Here is a 22,618-nt window from a genome sequence, read left to right on the forward strand (position 1 = left end):
TGGACAGTTTTCATTAATTATTTCCTGAGATACAGTTTATAGATTTTTTAAGTTCTATTTTCCAGAAGGTTCAGTGATTTTTTTTTTTGCTTTTTGGAGGGGGTAGAGCAGGGTATTTGGGGTTAAGTGACTTGCCCAAGGTCACACGGCTTGTAAATGTTAAGTGTCTGAAGCCAGATTTGAATTCAGGTCCTCCTGACTTCAGGGTCTGTGCTCTATTCACTGTTCCACCTAGCTGCCCCAAGGTTCAATGATTCTTAAATTATCTCTCCTTGAACTGCTTTTCCCGTCAATTGTTGATATCATATATTTTGTATTTTCAGTCTTTTGATTTTATTCTAATATTTCCTTGCTCTCTTATGGAGTCATTATTTTTTTGTTTGGCCTTTTCAAGTGTAACCTGAGTTCCAAAACCCATTGGTATGGAACTCTATCCTTATTGGTAAAGATTAGTGTCCCACATCTATGGAGGGCCAGGATGGAGTTGGCAAATGTGGGAGAGAAGAGAGCTCTAGTCTCTTTGGTCTCTTTAAGTCTCTGGAGTCTCTTTGAGTGCTTTTGGCTTCCAACATCCAGAGAGAAGCAGGATGATGTCAACCTCCCTTCTGGTTGCTGAAGGGAGAATAAAAGTCTGGGAAGAATATGATATTAGATGAGTTGGAAATCTCTATCATGTCCTTATCCCCAGAAGCTACACTAGAGACTTTGAGAAATCTTCCCTTGGTGGGGAGTCAAGCCCTGAATATAAAACTTGGATCTTCCTTTACTTATTAAAAAGTAATGGTGAAAAGTATAGCCTAAACCTGAAAACTTATCTGAGTGAAACTGATTTCTGCTAAAAAGAAGAGTAAAAGTTGAGACCAATTGCTTTGAGCAATGACAAAAGTTATGGAAAAAAAAAACTTACAGAAAGAGATGCAGAATGAAGAAAGTACAATCAAAAGAATATATACACATTAACTAAAGTGATGGAAAACAAAGCTATGCTAAATGACTAAATACAAACAAATAAAGATTTGGGTGGAGAACAATGAAAAACATTGTTATTACTCTGTTAAAGTTAGAGCTCACAGCAATCTTTTAATAAATAATAAATTACATAAGACTATGGTTACATGTGTTATCAGTCACCGTCTTTTTCTTGTGTTGTTTTGCTGATCTGATTGTGGTGGGTGTAACTTTTTATTTATGTAACTGTTTGCCCAGAATGGAATCTCTGGATTTACATAGTACACAATTAGTACTGGGGCCTTCTCACTAAATAACTCTTTGGTTCATGTCCTGACAGTTTATGAGCAAAATCAGAATTTTTCTCATATCCAGGTCTCCATAAAAATGGAGGCAAGCACTCAGGTTAAAAAAAGACAAATGTAGGACAAAGTTTATTTAAGCCATAAAAAGCTGAGAGGGACTCCCAAACCAGAAACTATCAACATGTTGTGGAAGGGAAAAGGATCAAGGAAATTCTCTTTCCCTCTCCAGTGAGCACCACCTCCCCAGAGACCTCTACCATCCATCTTTCAGACCTATGGTCCTACATAGGCTTATAGCTCTACCACTAAAACCATCAGGTCTAAAGTATTCAGATCATTAAAGTCACCATTGAAACCTGAATTCCTAGAAACCTCTGAAGTCATCCAGATTTATCCTAAATTCTCCCCTTCCCCATTTCCCAAGGGGGAAACAATTAGAGTCTAAAGAAGTTTTATTCCCAGTTGATCCCGGTTGACAGAGCTTCATCATCCAATACAAATATTTCAGTATCAGTGAAGAGCAAGGTCTGGGCTTGTTCTATGAGGGGATCTTAACTCAGGGTCTGTGAACTTGCTTTTTACATATTTTGTTAACTGTATTTCAGTATAATTGGTTTTCTTTGTAACTCCATGTGTTTTGTTTGATTCACTTAAAAATATTTTTCTAAGAGAGGGAGGGACCTAGGCCTCACCAGACTGTCAATGGGGAAAACTCTGGGGACCCCTGCTGTACTTTGTTATTCTTTTCCTTGCTGCTGCTTAGCTCCACCTCCTCCTCTGCTTGGTCCAGGCATTTGATGTGGGTCCAGGAGCTCCTCCACTTGCTCCATTTCAGCAGGTGCCGGTTCCTCTATGTGTGTAGTTCACACCTGGTAAAAGAGACATAATTAGTAATCCAACAAGGGCAGTATCCCTGGGTGAACAAAGATAAACCCAGGAAAATGTGAACATATATCCATTACATTTTGCTTTTGTTTTTTTCCCCCCTCTAAATACAGCATATCAACTTGAAAGAGAAAAAAAGAAGTTAAACTTTTTGAATCTCTATGTATTACAATGAGCATTTTCTGTCCTTGTATGAGATACAACAAAGTATGGATCAGTTATCTGCTGCTTGTGCTAATTATGGCCTAATAATTAACATGAAGAAAACAGAGGTTCTCCATAACACCATTCAGAATGCTGTGGATAAGTTTACTCACCTTGGCAGTGTAATTTCCAGGAACATCCACATAGATGATGAGGTCGATGCATGCATTGACAGAGCTAGCTCATTCAGAGGCTCTGAAGGAAAGTGGAAGGTCTACAAAGCTGGTGTGCTGAATTCATTGTTGTATGCTGTGAAACCTGGAAACAATACCATTGCCATGCCAGGATGAATCGCTTCCATTTTAATTGTCTTAGAAAGATCATGAATATCACTGTAGTACCAATGCAATATTCACAGTGCCCATGATCACTATAAATATACCTACATGGTGCTCAATTTTAAAATATAACAGACTCTTCATATATAAAACAGAAACAAAACATTTATTCAGACACAAGATAATCCAATCCCCAAACCAGTAAGCTGATTCCATCATAGTAGCAAAGAAGTTAATAAACCATAATAGCACAAACAGCCACAGAATCCTTTAGCCTTCCCTCAAACCAATATTTTTACTCACAAGCCTGACTGATGCCCTGGGACACATGCTCTCCTCTTCCCAGTCTAGCTAGGTCTGACTCCCAGCTTCCTGTAGGCTCTGCTCCACCCTTAAGCAAGCTCCTCCCACCTCAGGTTCCATGTGATTACATTCAGCCTATTAGGGAGCATAGTGCATATTTATTTATTTATTTATATATTTGGAGGGGGGAGGGCAAGGTAATTGGGGTTAAGTAACTTGCACAAGATCACACAGCTAGTGTGTGTGTCAAGTGTCTGAGGCCAGAATTGAACTCAGGTCCTTCTGACTCCAGGGCCATTGCTCTATTCACTGCACCACTTAGCTGCCCCCAGAGTATATTTTCAAAGCAGGGAAGGACTTTTAATTCTCTTAGGCTTATTAAGGAGCAGGGAAGAGCTTCAAATTCCCATTACCATTATAATCACCTGGCAAGAAAAAGGACACAGAGGTACTTTCTCAAACTGAACTGCCAAACATTCAAACTCTACTGCAGAGAGTGCAACACTGTAGGCTGGGTCCCCATCATATGCTAGATGTATGCTTGCCTAGAAGACTGTTTTACAGAGAACTCACACAAGTCAAGCATGCATACAGTGGTTGAAAAAAACAATACAAGGACACTCTCAAGTCTCTCTGAAGAACTTTGGAATCAACCATGAGACATGAGAGACACTGGCATAGCACTACCCAGCATGGTATGCTCACATCAAAGAAGGCACTGTGCTCTATGAGGAAAACAGAGTTGCAGTAGGTCAAAAGAAATGTGAGATGTGTGAATTTAGACAAATACTCATCTGAACTATTTGTGCCCAATCTGTAGTATGACTTTCTGAGCTTGCATTGGTCAGATCAGCTGCAGTGGGACACACTGTACCTTGACCCCAACATAATGATGTCATTTTGGTCTTCTTTGAGCATGAAGAACAACAACCAAGCAACTTCCCAAACCCCAGCATGAGCACGCACATTTTTGCTCTAATATAGACTTTTACAGATATTACATGAAGCTCTAAGGTACAGAAACTTCCACAGGTGACAATTTCTTCATACTTTCCCATCTGATTTAACTTAATCTGTTTGCCAAAGTTTCCTCTGCTGTAAAATGAGGATAATAATTGTACCTCCCTCCCGGGGTTGTTGTGAGGATCAAATAAGATAATATTTGTAAAACACTCAGCACAGTCCCGACACACAATTGGTGCTACATGAATGTTATTATTGTTGTTATTATTATCATATTGTCTTTGTACAATGTTGATGTATAGTTTCTCTTATTCCCCAGTTGCTAGTACTCATATAAACATATACCCATACACACGCATTTATACACATATACATATACATAAGAGTTTACAATCACACATATGCACATATCTATATGTGTTTTTACTTATCTCTACACATGTTGTTTTTCCTCCTGAAGAATGTAAGTTTCTTAAGGGCAGGATCTATTTTAGATGTTTTCCATATCCCCAGTGCTTAGCACAGTGCTTAGAATATAGTAGTTGCTTCTGATAGTATAGACGAAGCAAAAGAACTTGGGGATGCAAAGAGAATGGAAAGTGTGTGGAATTCTTGTCTTATCAGTGACAGGTTCTTGTCAGGCATGGACAAACACCAGGTGGACCATACCATGTGAATCCTGAAAGTGAGGCAAAAGACTGACACCCTTGCAATGTGGGGCCCTGAAAGTGGAATCATTGAAAATTATTACTCACTATTCCCATTCTCATCTAAGGTTGCCTGAATGTCATTGATTCAGGGGGAAACTACTGCTGGCAGAAACGTGAGCTTTCATCATATGGGTCTCTGATCATATTGGCTGTCAGCAAAGCCCAACATCTGGCATTCTGAAACCCACTTAAATACTTGCTCAAGAAATATCTGGGTCAGACTTTCTCCCCTTTTGGTTCTCAAAATGGCAAAATCCAATAGAGAACTGACCTGATAAAAGATGAGACCCATAAAATAAAGACATTTTCTATGTACCACATCAAAATATATTTCATAAACTAGAAGAGCCCACTTAATCAAGAGACTGGGTAAGGAACAGACCTATAAGCAGTCACATTAGGGTGAAGTGAGGTTATATATGCCACATTTTTTACTATATTTGGCTGAGGAGTTGGTACAATTGTTCCACTGATCTATGGCAAAAATGTAATGACAGTGCACATATGTCAGCTGATCCTCCTAGGGGCTTCATATTGCAACAATGAGGCCATAAATGATGTTGATGTGGTGATAATTTTGAAGAGGAGTGGGAGAGACATGTTGAACTAGAGGATTTCAATGGAGTCATCCATCTTCTGGATATGCTGACCTGCTCAAGAGAAGGCTCTGTACAGGTTTCTCTTTTAATTGGGAGGAGATTGAAAGCTGAAGTCATTGGGTATGGGGCTGTGGATCTGAGGAATAAATATTCAAGGAGGACTGCATTTCTTCCTACCCCAACCCTTGTAGTTGGTATATGGTGTTATGTTCCAACCACTAGTTTGGCTTCATCTCCCACTGCAGTTTCAAAGGCATACGATAAGGCAAAGAGTATGGAATCACTACCCCATAATCTGTTGCTGGAACTTTTTCCTTCTTCAAAGAAAGATGAAATATGTAAATATGGAGGAAGGACTTTATTGACTTTCCTCTTTCTCATGGAAGGAGTTTTGACAGGAAGTGTAGAAGTCAAGGAACAATACAGAGTAATGGATTGGGAGTTAGGAGACCTGGGTTCTAACAAAGTTCTTTCACTCAAGTGCCATATAACCTTGAGCAAGCCAGTGTCCTCCTCAAGATCTCAGTTTTCTCCTCTGTAAAATGATGTTTTTAAGATGTCCAGAGGAACCATATAGCTAGAACTATAAAGGACCTTGGAAGCCATCTAGTCCAACCCCTTCATTTTATAGGTTAGTCAACTGAGGCCCAGGGAGGTGAATTAGCTTGATTAAGGTCACATGGGGAGTGTCAGAGGCAGGATTTGAAACCAGGTCCTATGACTGCAGAGCCAGAGTTTTCTTTTTCTTTTTTCCAGATCAAGTCAATAGATATTTTTGAATCAGTATAAAGAGTCATGCCAAGCAATCGGGATACAAAGATAAGACCTAAACAACACCTCTCCAAGGTTAAATTCATGTGCACTTGGAAGGAACCACAAAGTCACTTGAAGTGAAAGAGGAGAGAGCACTGACAAGTTAGGACTTCAGAAGAACTAAAAGGATAGGTGCTTCCTGAGCTGAGTCATGAAGAAAGTAAGGGACAAGAAGAGGCAGGGGTGAGGAGGGAAAATATTCTACACTTGGGGAACCACTTGTAAAAAGGCATGGAGAAGGGCAGCTAGGTGGCGCAATAAGAGCGCTGGCCCCAGAGTCGAGATGACTCGAGATCAGTTCTAGCCTCAGATACTTAACACCCACACAAAAAAACTGGCCACGTAAACTTGGGAGTTACTTAACCTAAATTGCTTTAAAAAAAAAAAAAAGGCATGGAGAAGGGTGGCTAGGTGGTGCAGTGAATAGAGCTCCGACCCTGGAGTCAGGAGGACCTGAGTTCAAATTTGGCCTCAGACACTTAACACTTACTAGCCATGCAATGTGACTTTGGGCAAGTCATTTAACCACAACTGCCCCTCCAAAAAGCAAAAAAAAAAAAAAAAATGCATGGAGGAAGAAAATAGAATCTCATATTCAGGGGCGGAGTCAAGATGGCAGAGTAGAAGCTGGACCTCTGCTCGGCTCCAGCTTCCACCTTCATATTCATATAAAAGGGGAAATATATAAGGGAAATATTCATATAAATATATAAGGGAAATATTCATATAAAAGGGAAAATATATTCATATTCATATAAAAGGGGACTCTGAAAAAACTTTGGAGCTACAGAACCCACAAAATGACACAGAGAAGCTAACCTCCCACTGAGGACAGCCCAGCAGGCCGGCAGGAATTGGCCAGCAGGAATTGGCCAGCGCACTGCTCTGGGAGCCGAGCCCAGGCCCACTTGAGCCAGAGGTTTTAGCCCCAGGTGAGGCCTGACCAGCTGCCGGCCAGAGAGACTCCAGATCACCAGCAGCTGTGATCACCTTCAGAATTATCAACACATAGATGCTAGGGACAAAGTAAGAGGTCAGTACAGTGCGGACTTTGGGACCCAATAGTTGGGAGTGCATTGGCTTTTGCCCAGGGAATAAGAAGCCTCTGGCATGGCTGTGCAGCTGCCCCCACATGGCAGCTTCAGCTCCTGGCCTGCAGAGTATAGGGGGACCAAGTGACCAGTCTGAGGGGTATCGCTCTTGCTTTAACCTGCTTGGATCTGGATTGCGATCTAGGGTGGACATCCTGGGGTGTGTGACCAGCTTGCCAGAGTGTCTGGAGGCTTCAGCAAGGGCACCCAACCAATACCTCAGGCAACTGAGAAAACCCCAGCATTTGGTACAAAGCTCCCCTTTCTGGTAGCAGAATGGAAAAAAGCCCAAAAGTCAAGTAATTGAGCATGACCTGGCAAAGGAAACAAAGCAAACAGAAGAATCCAACATTATACTCTTATTTGGGGGACAAAAAGGATCAAAGCATTGAACAGGAAGAAGACAGTGAAGTCAGAACTCCTACATCAAAAACTTAAAAGGAAAATACAAGCTGGTTACAGTCCATAGAGGACCTTAATAAGCAGATAAGAGAAGTGGAGGAAAAATTGGGAAGAGAAATGAGAACAATGCAAGAAAATTATGAAATGATAGTCAACAGCCTGACTGAGGAAAATAATACCTTAAAAAATAGACTAATTCAAATGGCAAAAGAGGCTCAAAAAGGCAATGAGGAGAAGAATGCCTTAAAAAGCCAAATTTGCCAGATGGAAAAAGAATCTCAAAAGCTCAATGAGGAAAATAATTCCTTCAGAATTAGATTAGAGCAAATAGAAGCTAATGACTTTATGAGAAATCAAGATGCTGTTAAACAGATCCAAACAAATGAAAGAATAGAAGGAAATGTGAAATATCTCATGAGAAAAACCACTGATCTGGAAAATAGATCCAGGAAAGATCATTTAAAATTATTGGACTATCTGAAAGCCATGATCAAAGAAAGAACCTAGACATCATCCTCCAAGAAATTCTCAAGGAAAGCTGCCCCTATGGTTTAAAACCAGAGGGTAAAATAGAGGTTGAAAGAATCCACTGCTCACCTCCTGAAAAAGATCCCCAAAAGAAAACTCCTAGGAATATTATAGCCAGGTTTTGAAATTCCCAGATCAAGGAGAGAATATTACAAGCAGCCAGGAAGAAACAATTTGAATATTGTGGAAACACAATCAGGATAACCCGGGATCTGGCAACTTCTACACTGAGGGATAGAAGTGCTTGGAATGTGATATTCCTGAGGTCAAAGGATTAAAACCAAGAATCACCTACCCAGCAAAACTGAGTATCGTGTTTCAGGGGAAAATATGGTCATTCAGTGGAATAGAGGACTTTCAAGCATTCTTGATGAAAAAATCAGAGTTGAATAGAAAATTTGACATTCCAATACAAGAAGCAAGAGAAGCATGAGAAGGTAAACAGGGAAAAGAAATCATAAGGAACTTATCAAAGTTGAACTATTAACATTACTACATGGAAAAAACAATAATTGTAACTGATGAAACTTTTGTTACTATGAAAATAGTTGAAGGGAATAGAAATATATATATATATATATGTCTATATATGAGGGTATATGGGCATATGAATACATATATGAATGTGTTTATATATGTTTACAGGTATACATAGATAGAGGGCACAGGACCAATTGAATAGGAAGGGATGATACTTAAAAGGTGAAATTAAGAGGTGAGAGAGGCATATAATGAGAGGAGATGGGGAGAGACCGAATGGGGTAAACTATCTCATATAGAAGAGGCAAGGGAAAATGGTTACAATGCAGGCTAAGAATAGGAAGGCAAAAGGGATTGGGTCAACCTTCTTCTCATTGAATTTGGCTTAGGGAGGGAATGACATACACACTAAATAGGGTACCTCACCCTACAGGAGAGTAGGGGGGGAAGGGGATGAGAGAGGGGATGATGGAAGGGAGAGCAGGCTGGTGGGAGGAGGGAAATTGGATGTATCCACTTTTGAAAAGGTAAAGGATTAAAGTAGAGAATAGAACAAGTGGGAGGTGGTATAGGAGGGAGGGAAATATAGAGTCTTTTGCAATATATCTACTATGTTAATGTTTTACATTAGCACATGTACAACCTATACTGAACTGCTTATCTTCTAGTAAGGGTCTGTGACAAGGGAGGAAGGGAATGAATCTGGAATTCAAAGTTTTAAAATCAAATGTTTAAATATATACATATATATATATACATACTCTTATTAATACTATTTTACATGTAATTGGGAAATAAGATATACAGGCACTGGGGCATAGAGATCCTCCTGGAAAAGTCAAAAAGGGTATGGGAGAAAATATGGGAGAGAGCAGATTGGAGGAGGGGATATCCTGTGGGACTGCTATTTTGAGGAGGAGGGTAGGGAAAAAACGGGGAGAAAATTTGTAACTCAAAATCTGGTGGAAATGAATGATGTGAATCATGATTTAGTAAAGCATTTGAAAAATAAAAAAAACAATCTCATGTTCAAACAAGAGATAGCTTTGACTCTGTATATTAAGTTCAACATGCAGTATTAAGTTCTTGTGATATGTTAAACCACACACACACACACACACACACATACTACACAGTCAGGTACTAGAGATATAAAAAACAAACAAACAAAATAACAACAAAACACTTCCTGAGCTCAAGGAATTTGTAATCAATTGGAGCTTATAGACAAAGGCTCTTTCCAACTCTGAAATTCCATGTTCTAAGTAAGGTCCCTTCTAGCTCTGGCATGCTAGGATTTATTTTGAAGCTCCTTCCTACCATGTTTAGAATCTCTTTAAGTTCTGACATTCTGTACATTTGACAGGGGCTTTTGACCTTCTATAATCTATGTTCCAAGGACCCTTCATGCTCTATGAATCAATATTCCCTCATGGTTTTGACATTTTATGATTCAATGAATTTATAAATCTGGAGGTATATTCAAGATGGGGAAATCTAAAGTGTGTCAGGAATAGCATCCCCATGGCATCTGCAATGATGTCCATAAAGCTATAAAAATAAGTCTCAATTTAATATAATTCAATTCAATAACATTGAGAAAGTTTACTCTAGAATGGCCTTGGACTTAAGATCTGAACTTGATTGTAATTGAAGAGAAGGAAGTTATGGGTAGACCCTACTAAAGAAAACCCTGTTTAGCTATGGAAGAGAGAGAATCATAGGATCCTAGACTGGTGGTGGGAATGGATATCAGAGGGCATCTTATACAACTTTCTTATTTTACAGGTGAGGAAACTGACACCTGTCACCTAGGTAGGGGAGGTGACCTCCCCAAGGTCACACAGGTCTCCCTTCCTGTCTATGACTCGACTTCCCTGACTTCCTCCAAGTCTCAGTTAAAATTTTACTTCCTACCTGAAGCCTTTATCAATGCACCTTGATGTTGACACTTTGCCTCTCTTGAGTATCTCCCATTTATCCTGCCTATAGCTTGTTTGTGCAAAGTTGTTTGGTAGTTTGTCTCCCTCCATTAGACTTTGAGCTTCTTGTGAGCATGATTTGTTTTTGCTTTCCCTGTATACCCAGAACTTAGCAGAGTGCCTGACACATAATAGATTCTTAATAAATTCTTTTTTGATGTGACTTGGCTATTTAAGGAGTCTAGCACCACTGGTGTGAGGGCTTCCTGAGCCCTTTTCAGGACTACTCATCCACCTTTGATGTCTACCTGGCACCCAACTCTCCCCTGTGACTCCAAGAAGCTATAGCATACATAGTGGACACACTTCAGTAAAAGCACATCAGCAGGGGCAGCCAGGTGGCTCAGCGAGTAAGAGCACGGACTCCAATGTCGGGATGACCTGGATCAAATCTGGGCTCAGATACTCAGCACCACACCCAGAAATAACTGGCCGTGTAACCTTGAGCAAGTTATTTAACCACGATTGCTTTAAAAAAAAAAAAAGCACATCAGCAGACAGGCTAATGTGGGTGAGTTAGGGGGATGTCAACCCCAAACATGTGAAGACTTCCCCTGGTAGAATGGATGGATGAGAACAATGCATTCTAATGGCCATGAAGACAGCTGTAGCCGGCTCTATGCAGTGCTTAGGTTTTGGTCACACATAGCAGATGAATCCTGGCCATTGCCTTTCATCTTGACTTTTGTCTAGCCACTGGACTTCAGTGGCTCTGTAAGAGAGAGTGAGGCTGACAACTTTGTGCAGCTTGGCTTCACTTCAATCCTTCAATCCAGTTTACACAAGAGTCAAGACATCATCCTGTGATGTCATTGTTCCTCTTCAAAAACACCGGACAAAATGATAGCAGGGGAGAGATACGAAGCAAGAGAAAGATGGGTCCCATGACAACATGGGAAAGGGTATGGGAAAAAGAGACAACTATTTCTTCTCATCAGGAAGGTTCCACTTTACTTCAGGCCAGACCTGATGGGGTTTGGGGTAAGTCTGAAGGTGAGAGGTGAGGTGGAGGGCGGAGGGAGGTGGGGCGCTGCTTTTGTAGTTAATACTTGATCAGTTCTCTGAAGGAAGAGCATGAATGGGAAACTCCTTGATCTGAGAAAGGTCTATAATGTGATAGAGAAATTAAATTAAATTAAATTTACTATCTTGGGAAATCTGAACTACAAATGTACATCTGACCAAGAAAATGGACCATGATCTCTGACCAGGAACAATGACTCTAAGCATGAGATTTCCAGGTTCTGGGATATGAGGACTGTTCATGAGATAACAGAAGGAAGGTTGGGATAAACTAGGGAGAAATATTTCTCATAGGCAAAGGTACCTATTTCTTGGCTTTGCCTCAGGGCAGGCCTCAAGAGATTTGAGGTAAGGTAGAGAGTAAAAAGCTTATTTGATAGTAAATACTAGATAGACTCCTGGAAAGAAAAACATCCATGGGAGACTCCTTGACCTGGGAAAGGTCTTTCTTATGATACATAAATTAAATTAAATTTGCCATCTGGGGAAATCTGAACCACAGATTAACCACTGTTGCTGCCCTCCACTGATGTTTATATGCATTTGGAAAACACCCTGCTTCCGTCTGACTTTTCTATCTCTGTTGAGAATAGAAGTCCTTTAATGTCTCTCACAGAGCCCAGTGAAAGGTTTTGATCTCTGCAGAGCTGGTCTCTGGCTCACTTTCATGAAGGGCTGTATGATGTTTTTATTTAAACTAGAGAATTATGTCACCATCTTGTCATAGGTTTGCGGAAAAAAAAAAACAAAAACCAAGAGATCCCCTATTCTGGCTCCTCTGCCTTTAGGAAGGTAAATTTTTTTTGCATTATTCATGTACCACATAGTTAGTCAATAGGCTAACTGACCAGGATTTCTTCTTCTTTTGTTAGGATTCTGTTTCACTCCCTCTCCTTTTCACCTCCCCCACAGTTATACATCTTGGAGGAATCCCTTACTAAAATGTTCCACAAGTTGCTTCTATTGGCTGTGTTAATTCCCACTGAGAAAGTCCAACTTTTCTCTCTGCTTAGAGTAGGAAGGCTAATTCATCCAGATGTTTCCACCTATCTTATATTTCTCCCCTTGCTTTTAACCTGTTGTTATTCTAGCTTTCATTTTCAATGGAGAGGAAGCAGAATCATTAGCCCATTCCTGGAAAGAGCTAGCATTTGATAAAAGTAAATTGACACAAAGCCTCCTCAGTGGACTTAATAGAACAAGGCTAGGTCATGGTTTTCAGATCCCAAGTAGAGGAAGAGCAAGAGAAGGCATTTTATACAGAAAAATGTTTAAATGCAGTGTTCCAATATATTTTATTCAATTTTGCCCTAATAGGAATCAGCTTCCTTGTCCTGAGTTGGGGAGTTTGATGGCTGAAGCACATGGACAAACTGGTCAGATCATGACAATCTAGAGTAGGTCCATTGGAAGGCAAATAGGAGGGGGGCAGTACTAAACATCATACCATAAGTGATCAGTGGGAAAGAACTGGGCATATCTAGACTGGAGAAGAGGGCATCAGTATTTTCAAAGATTGGAGGGGTTGCTATGTAGAAGAAGGATAAGGCTTATCCTCTCTAGTTTTAGAGAACAATCAATCAATCAACAAATATTTATTAAGTAACTGATTGCTAAGCATTTTGCCAGGCACTAAGGAAACAAGAGGAAAGAATGAAACATTCCCTAGGGGAGAAGAATGAAATGAGAATGAAGCATTCTTAAGGAGTTCATATTCTAATAATAGCACTAGGGTAGTAGGTAGAAGTTACAAAGGGACAGTTTTTAGCTCAAAATACAAGGAAAACCCCATTCTGTTGAATATGTGGGTTATGGGAAAGTGAGGCATGAAAGATGACATTGAAGAGAAGGAAAGATCTGGAACTCAAGATTCTACTCAGGGTAGTAGAAACCAAGTGTAGCACGTGAGTATCAGGTGCCAAGTAGGAAAATAGAAAGTGATCAAAAGAAATAATGTACGTAAGGTACTTTGCTTCAAAGTGCTGAAGAAATTTATTGTTATTATTATTATATTTTTATTTATAAACATTTTTTATTAAAATATAATGTGACTTTTTTCAGTAGTAGTAGTAGAGTAGTAACAGTAGCAGAAACAGAAAAAGTAGAAAGATAATGGCAACAGAAATTATTATTAAGCCTTTTCCAGTTTGACTTTTTTTCTGTCTCAGGGCATCCCTAAAGGTGCTGGTGTTTGTTCAGGTCTAGTGTAGATTGATACAAGTCATGCAGGAACCTGTACCCATTATTCCCTTGTACCTTCATTCCCTTTAGGTTGGGTAAGGAAAAATTACTCAAGAGGCACGTAGGGGTATGGTAGAAAGAGTACTGATTTGGACTGTAAGAACCTGGGCTTAAATCCTTGCTCTGACACTTAAGATTATGGACAAATCATTTGAACCTCTCTGAGACTCAATAGTTTGATGATAGGATTATAAGATAAGATGACAGGATCATAAATTCATAGGTTTAGAGCTAGAAGAATCTTTGAACTCTACTGAAGCTTGGAACTGTAGTATAGCATGGAGATGTGAATGATGGGCTTGGCATCAGGAAGACCTGGGTTTAAAATCTGCCTATGTGAATAAGAGACCTTAGCTCTCTGGGCTTCAGTTTCCTTATCTGTAGAATGGGGATATATAAACCTATAGTACCTTCCTCTTTAAGTTGCAAGCATGAGACAAATTGATGTATATAAATTGCTATATAAATGTCAGATACTATTACTACATGCTTTCTTATTTGGAAGAAGGTAAAATTTCAAACTGTAGACTTGACTATGGAAGTTGAGATAGAGTTGCTACAAAATAGCATGGAGGGTTAACTTCACTCCATATAATCTTTAGTGCCTACCTACCTGCCCTGCAAAATTTCAGCATCAGAATAAGAAATATCCTGGATGTCTCATCATTCCTCCAAGAGCCCCTGGGTGTAGGGTGCAGGGTTTTTACTCTTTACTTTATTTCCTTGGGTTCTTGGTAAACTTTTAGAAACTGGATGTAAGAGAAGGAAAGTTGTTTTGGACTAATTACAGTGGATACCTGAGGTTCCTTGGGAGGCTACTGGGGTTAAATTCAGGCTCTGTGTGTATTTGTCCTGATTTTAATCAGCAAGTATTCTGTTGACTACAGTATTCCATTCACCAGTCTTTGAAACATTGTTTTCAATGAGTATTATGGGTTTGTAACTAGTCAGCATCAGAGAGAATGTTTGAATGCTTTTGATCCAACCAGGTCATGTTTGAATCCTGAAGCCTTGAAACTCAGGCCACAAAGTCTATCTAGTCAGTCAGATAATAAACACTTATTAAATCCATGCTTTTTTGATTATTGCTTTCAAGTGGTGTGATAAATATTGCTTGTGTCTCCTTGATCTATTTTCTAGTTCAGTTGTTTTTCCAACTAAATATTTCACATTTTCTTCTATTTTTATAAGTTTTGTTTTAGTGTTTGTTGTTGTCTCGTAGAGTCATTCACTTCTACTTGCCCAATTATAATCTTTAAGGAATTATTTTATTTGTACCTCTTTTACCATTTGGCTAATTCTGTTTTTTAAGGCTTTTTAAAAAGGTGTTATTTTCTTCAGTATTTTTTTGTGCCCCTTACCAAACTGTTGGCTTTCTTTTCATAATTTTCTTGTATCGCTCATGTCTTTTCACAACTTATCTTCTGCCTCTCTTATTTAAAATAATTTTTGAGCTCTTCCATGAATCTTTTTGAGCTTGTGCCCAATTCATGTTTTTTGTTTTGTTTTGTTTTTCTTTTGCTTTTTAAGGTTGCATGTGACTGCCTTGATTTCATTGTCGTCTTCTGGGTTTGTATCTTGATCTTTCCTGTCTCCATAGCAATTTTCTGTGGTCGGGTTATTTGTTATTGTTGTTGTTTGGTCATTTTTTTCCAGCCTATTTCTTGACTTTTAACTTTATGTTAAAGTTGGGCTCTGCTCTCTGGGTAGAATGAGCACTATTTCAAGCTTTAAGTACTTTGTGCTACGATTTCCAAAGCTAGTTGTGGGGGATCTGTAAGTTTTAAGTTCTTTGAAGATGGTATGATCAAAAGAGAGTTGTGGTCATTGCTCTTTTGTTTGTCAAGCCTCCACAAGAACTTCTCTCTGACCCAGAACCAAAATCAGGGCCCCTGCTCCCCTGTAGCCATGAGCCTTCTGGGCCTATAAATGCACCTTGGACAAGTGATAGTGCTCTTTTCCACCCTAATCCTTAGATAAGGGTCCTCCTCTCATGAGCAATCATGAGCACTCCTCTCCGCTTTGGAACTGTGCCCAGGGCTCTTACTTACCTGGAGCTATAAGTGCCAGTATGCTAATGTTCCTTTTCACCCTGGGATCAAGACCAGGAACTATATATGGGCAATGCAGCAAAGTCTTGCACCCAGGGCCAGCAAAGGGTCCCCTGGAATCTTCTGACCACTTGTATGATTTCCCTTCTATGTGCTGAGAGTTCCAGAAGCTTCTGCCTTGCTGATGAACCCCCCCCCCCCAGGCCTGCCCCTCTCCCCCATCATGACACAGTTCTTCATACTGACCCCCTAAGTTATCTTGGACTGGAAAAATTGTTTCATCCCCATCTTTTGTTGGTTCTGTCACTCCAGAATTCAATTTGACAATTTTTAAAAAGTCGTTTGAGGGGAATTTTGGAGAGTTCAAGTGAATTCCTGTTACTCTGCAATTTTGGCTCTACCCCCTTCCTCTATTAAATTCCTACTATGTGCCAGATAAGTGCTGAGGATACAAAGTCAAAGGATAATCTTTGGGAAAAAATACACATAAGAAGAAACTGTAAAGAGATCAAATGAAGTGGTAGGGGGCATAATAAAGTGTAGGAGTGAGACCAGTTGGAAAATTATAAGATAGTCTCCTTGAGTACCATTTTGAAGTGGAGAATCTGAGAGGAGCTCAGTCCACTGTCTACCCTCCAACCTTTCCAACTAGAGCGAGGGAGAGTCCTAGGGGCAGGACTGTCTATCTCACTGTTTCTCAAGTCTCACATATACATCAGGTTCCACTGGGTATCATTAGGGGATACATAAATATAGTCATTGAAGATGCCCCCACTGTCTACTTAAGGACATGCATATAGCTTCCCTCCACTCTGCATCTGCTGCTTTCAACTCAACAAAACAATAGGTTCCCACACTGGATACCCTCTGGTGTCTACTCTCCTCTTTCTTTCAGCTTTTGTGTATTGTCTGCTCGAATTAGATTGTAAGTTCCTTGAGGGTAAGAACTGTCTTCCTTTTTATTAATTGCATCCCCCACATTCATCAAAGTATGAAGTGCTTAATAAATGTTGATTGGACTGGAATTTAGTGTTTACTGTTTATTTTTTATTGTGCTTGAGTTCTAAAGAAGCATTGGACTTTTTCCAGACCTAGCATCCCTGCCTACTATGACATAGAGTTAGGTTCTGATGGTTTTCAGCAGCTGCCTTGAGCTTTTTAAAAGCAGACTAGTATTTCTCTTAGAACCAGGGAAAACCTCATTATAATGTTTGTATTCCACAGATTCAATTGCCGCCCCCCATACCCCTTCTGTTGTTTACTTTGATTCTTAGAGGCCCTTTGGAGGGAGTATCATCATATCAGGTGAAATGAAAGTAACCAGACTCCAATGGTCATGGTCAGCCCAGCCATCTTGCTACTGGCTCAAACCAGAACTTTTAAGGGTAGTTAATCCCCTTGGGGAGCTGCATTGTGAGGAAGGAGAGCAGCTTTGCACTGTGGTCGAGGTGTCAAAAAGTATTTTTTTTTCACCACAAAACCCCCCCCCCCAATAAACAACAACTTGCATTTCAGAAAGGCAGAAGATGGCAGTGCCACATGCCTGAAATATACAGGAGCCAGGAGAATGGGATCACCATGTCTGTTTTCTAGGAAGCATGTGGTGCTATGTAGACTAGTTAAAAGTCTGCTTGTTTACAGCCCCTTGAAAACCTCCTTTCTTCATTTTCTTTTTTTTATTTTAAAAGCTAATGTTGAGTAAGTTGGAGCACAAGACCAGCCGTGGTAGACAGGCATTTCCTTCAGGGACAACCTTAAGCTCACGCCCATCCACTGGCTTGGCTAAATATTATTCTTCGCTGTATCAATTATGGTCTGGACTAAAGCCTCATGCATTCTAAGCTTTATCATTTAGTAATTTATTGATGACTTGGCTTCATTCACATCATTGTGGAACTATTACAGATGTTTTTGACTTGTCTGTCTAGCCCAGTCTTACATGATGCCCTTGTTTACTTGTCTGAACCAACCAAATAATGTGGAATCTGAAACTCTTCCAGACAAACATTTGGGGTGGTCTGACCATGTCTCCGGAATACTGTAGGCTGTCTTCAACAACTCTTTTAATTTGATCATAGGTAGAGAGTTGGAAGGGATCATAGGTTGATAGATCTAGAGTTGGAAGAGATGTCAGAGGCCCTCTAGTTTTATTTTATATATGGAGAAACTGAGGTCTAAGGAGACTTGACTTATGCTAGACTACAGACTTTAAGTGTCAGAGGCAGGATGTAAACCCAGGCCCTTTGACTCCAGAGCTGGTGCTTTCCATTGTGCCAAGGAACACTGGAGATCATCTTATCCAACTCTTTTTTTTTTTTTAATGAGGAAACTGAGGATGGTGTGGACTGTGAATAACTCCAAGTATTCAGCTTCTTGAAAATATTAAATTCCCATTAAATTATTGTTGAATTAATGAAGGTAAGAATATAGGACTTTCTAGCTGAAAAAAAGCACACAGTTCCACCATTTGAAAATGACATTCAAACCTTGTTTTACTTCAACAGTCCTTATCCCCAGTTCTTAATGTTCTGGAAGCTGGTGTGTGTGTGTGTGTGTGTGTGTGTGTGTATGTGCATGCATGTGTTCTCAGCTATTAGGAAGAAAGTGACAAACCCCAAGAAAATAAATACATATCCAGATGGAAAGAAGAAAGAAAAGCTCATCTTCTATGGGAGGTCTCTAAATCAGTCCATCTTTATATTGAATTTCCTTTACCTTCTCAGTCCTTAATGATGAGAATTAGTTTTCAGGATGGTGATCCTGTGGCCTAGCAGGAGCCTCAAGCACATATTTGAAGTTTTGTTTATATTTGTACAAGAATCCTTCAAGATCCATAGAAAACTGTGAATCACATAACCCAACCAGGATGGTGAAAGTCCATGAATTCATGTCACATATGAAACACTTGAAATTATAGATGTTTAACCAGGACAAGAGAAGGCTCAGGGAGAAGCTGATATCTGTTTTCAATCATTGGAAAGGCTATGGAGGAGGGATATTAGATCCATTCTGTTTCACCCCAGGACAGCATCAGGATCATTGGTAAAAATCACCTAAGAGAGTCATTTTTAGGCTTGATGTCAGGGATAAAAGCAAATATACCAACAGACCATAAAGCCTGCCTAAAGATCCAAACTGTCCAAAAGTGGAATGGGGCTGCTTCTGGAGCTGTGAGTTCTTTCTCGTTGGAGAGCCTAAAGCAGAGAGCAGTTGACAGCTTGTTAGGCAAGGGTTATGGTGGGGACTCCTTTCCAGGAATGGATTGGACTAGATATCCATTGATATCCCTTCCAATTCTAAAATTCTATGATGCAGTGAACTCACTCATTTTATATGTGGTGAAATTGAGTCCTAGAGATGTGGTGCCTTGCCCAAAGTGAAATAGCTAATTAGGGAAAAATTTAGACTAGAACATTTACCACCTTCTCCTTTTTCTTTATCCATTCTAGGCTTCCTCTTGCCTAAATAGGTCATGAGAGCAAACTCTGACATTTTAGAAAAATTTCCTGATTCAAAAATGAAAATAATTCAGAAGAATTCACCACTATTTGAGAATTCTACTTTATTTAGGTTTTATTGTGGATTTTACTGAGAAGCTAAGAGCCCCATCCCAAGGACTTAGATATGGCCTCTAAAACATAATCTACATCTAGTGGGGAAACTCTTGCACTCAGCTGTTCAAGAATAATTTCTTTGGAGTTCAGTGTTTAGGTCCAGGTTTTATTCTGATTTTTAAAATTGTCCAGTGCAGATAAGTTGTTTCATATTTATAGAGTTATTAACCACATGGCATCATGGGAATATCTGCTCTGTTTCTTTTCCCCTCCCTTTTTTTCAGCTGAACAAAGGACAGCATCAGGATCATCAGGTGAAAATCACAGTCATTTTTTGGCATGACATCAGGGATAAAAACATATAGTGTCTACTCTAGGTTCAAATCCTACCTCAGACACTTATATTATTAAGTATGGGCAAGTAACTTAACCTAGACCTCAATTTCCTCACCTGTAAAATGAGGTAATTAGATTAAATGACTTTTAACATTCCTTCCAGCTCTGCCTCTATGATCTTATGTGCAAGACACTATGTCAGGTCATGGGGATAGAAAGCGAAAATTGAAAAAAATTTCTGTCCGCAAAGACATTGACTTGTAAACAGAAAAAACAAACACAAAACAATTGGAGGAGGTAGAAAATAATAACAAGATGAATCGGGAAGGGCTTCTTTAGGAGGTACCTCTTGAGCAGAGCCTTAACGTAAGGTTAGAGGCAGAGGTAAAAGGTCAAGCATTCCAGGTATGGTGGGGTAGAAGGAGGGTAAGTGGCCTGCTCATGATCACATAGGATTTTAACCTGACTAACCTCTCTATCCTAATTTCTATCATGTGGCTTCCCTCACTTCCTTCAAGTCTCAGCTAAAATCCTATACTCCTGGGGCAGCTAGGTTATGCAGCGAATAGAGCACAGGCCCTGGAGTCAGGAGGATCTGAGTTCAAATCTGGCCTCCGACACTTAACACTTGCTAGTTGTGTGACCTTGGGCAAGTCACTTAACCCCAATTGCTCTGCTTTCCCCCCTCCAAAAAAAAAAAAGCAAAAATAAAATAAAATCCTATGCTACGCAAAAAATCATTCCTGCTATCCCCTTAATGGTTGTGCCTTCCTTCTGCTGATTATTTCATAGATATCCTGTATAAATCTTGTTTATACATCATTGTTTGCATATTGTCTTCACTATGATCCTTGAGAACAGGGACTAATTTTTGCTTTTCTTTGTGTCTCTATTGCCTGTTCCATAGCAGGTACCTGATAGTGTCTTCTGACTGACTGGTCTATCTTAAAATGGATCATTCCAGCCCATGTGCAGCCTTACTCAAATGTCCTGGAAGCCTGGGTACTTTTGGAGGTTGAATTATCCATAGGCCCGTGAGACAGAAAATATGATTGTTGAATATATACCACATTTAATCGACTCCATTCATTTTTATGGAGCTGCTTTGACTAAAGGGCAAGATTATCTACCATGACTTCTGTTGGTTTACTGACTGCTATGTAAAGAGAGCCAGATTTGAAATCAAAAGACCTGATTTCAGATCCCAGTTCTAATATTTACTACCTGAGATTTTGTTATTCACTTCCCTTTGTTCTGCTTCAGTTTCCTCAATTGTGCAATAAGGATGGACTAGGTGATCTCTAAGGTTGCTCTAACTGGAATGACATAGGACTTGATGGCTTCACTACTTCTACTCTAGTAGAAGTATGTAGGTAGTCATGTTGGGCTCTACAAGTCATTGCTCTAGGATTAAGGTAAGTCAGATGAGGAGGAGGGGCAGAATGATATTTTGTTTTGCTAACACAGTTTGGATCCTGGTTGTGAACTGAGCACAGTCTGCTCAGCTGTTCATGGTGTTCTATGCCAACTGGCAGAGATCTGAATGGCCATTCTTAGTCATTTTTGTCTATGATTGCCCCAGGAGCCTGGCTTCTCAAACCATTCTATTCTTATAATAAAAAACAAAAAAACACACACAGAGAAAAACAAAGACACTCAGCTGAGAAGCCACAAAGTGAATGTGAACCCCAAACTTTTTGTGTGCCTGAGTATCAGTTTATTTTAAAATAAAACCATTGCATCTCTTACACTGGAGAAAGAGATAGGTTGTAATGCAGCTGCCTGGTGTTCTCAAATGATTCTCTTCCTTGCCTTTTCTTCTTCCCTCTATGAGCTCAAACAGTGGGTGGTGGGTTAATCCTTCCTGGAATTTGGCTTTGGTTTCAAACCAAGGACACCGTGAATCATTTAAATCAAAGTGAATTTTCTGGTACCACTATATTTTACATGGTCTTTCCCCAAAGTGTGAAAACAGTCCAACTATGTCCAAGACTTGGTCTGAGTTTCTATAGACACTTAGTTCAAGTGTATTAGATTTGCTCTGATTGAATACACTTTTTCTGTCCTGTCTGAGTTGCACTTGGTTTGAGGTTTGCTTCATTAGGATTTTCACAGTAAGTTTAGTCAAAATGAAACTAGCACTTTTTCTCTAAAGTTTTTGAGATGGCTGGTTTACAGCTAGAAGAGATCCTAGAGTGTCTCATCCCAGCCCTATTCAAAGAAGGAGCCAGAGGTCCAAAATGGTGATGTGCCCAAGGTCACTGAGGTGGCAGTATGTGAAAAGAGCTCCAACTCTTCCGAATCTTAATACTAGTGATCCTGGACCAGTCACTTAGCATATGGGGACCTCAGTTTCCTAATCTGTAAAATTAAGAGATTGGACCTCATAGCTTCTGCGGTTCCTTCCAGCCTTAGATTTATCATCCCATACAGAGGCGCTCTTTGAATTGTATATAGTAGACTTTCACAATGGGACTCAGAACTAACATTCGTTCATTATACTGCCTTAAAGGCTAGTAACCCAATGAGCTGGCACCCACTATGGGCCAAACACTGTGCTAAATGCTGGGGATATAAAAAAAGGTAAAAGACAGTCCTTGCTCTGGAGAAGCTCACAACGTGACCGAGGAGACAACACGTTAATGAGCTACGGACAAGGTCACTTGGGGTAATCAGCAAAGGGAAGGCATGTTGGGAAAGGTTTCCTTTGGAAAGTAGAATTTTGCCTGGAATTTGTGGGAAGCCAGGGAAGCTTGAAGGTAGAGATGAAGAAAGAGAGCATCCCAGACATGGGAGAGAACTAGGGAGAATTCCAGGAATCTGAAAAGAGGAAAAGCAAGCAGATCAGTGTCACTGGATCTAAGAGAACAGTGTGTGTGTGTGTGTGTGTGTGTGTGTGTGTGTGTGTGTGTGTGTGTGTGT

General features: G+C 39.9%; 1 long non-coding RNA gene across 1 annotated transcript in view; it reads right to left on the reverse strand.

The window, feature by feature from the left end:
* Positions 1-1,277: 1,277 nt before the first annotated feature.
* Positions 1,278-22,618, reverse strand: part of LOC138142475 (uncharacterized) — a 48,220-nt gene continuing 26,879 nt past the window's right edge. Inside the window, exons 4-5 of the long non-coding RNA XR_011163431.1 lie at positions 2,456-2,600; positions 1,278-2,122 (exon numbers count right to left, since the gene is read on the reverse strand). This is a non-coding gene — a long non-coding RNA (uncharacterized lncRNA). The remainder of the gene's footprint in view (positions 2,123-2,455; positions 2,601-22,618) is intronic.

Source organism: Petaurus breviceps, unplaced genomic scaffold (genome assembly GCF_028583685.1).
Source record: "Petaurus breviceps papuanus isolate PSGF00001 unplaced genomic scaffold, PetGlider_PUasm1.0 90591, whole genome shotgun sequence".
Classification (NCBI taxonomy): domain Eukaryota; kingdom Metazoa; phylum Chordata; class Mammalia; order Diprotodontia; family Petauridae; genus Petaurus; species Petaurus breviceps.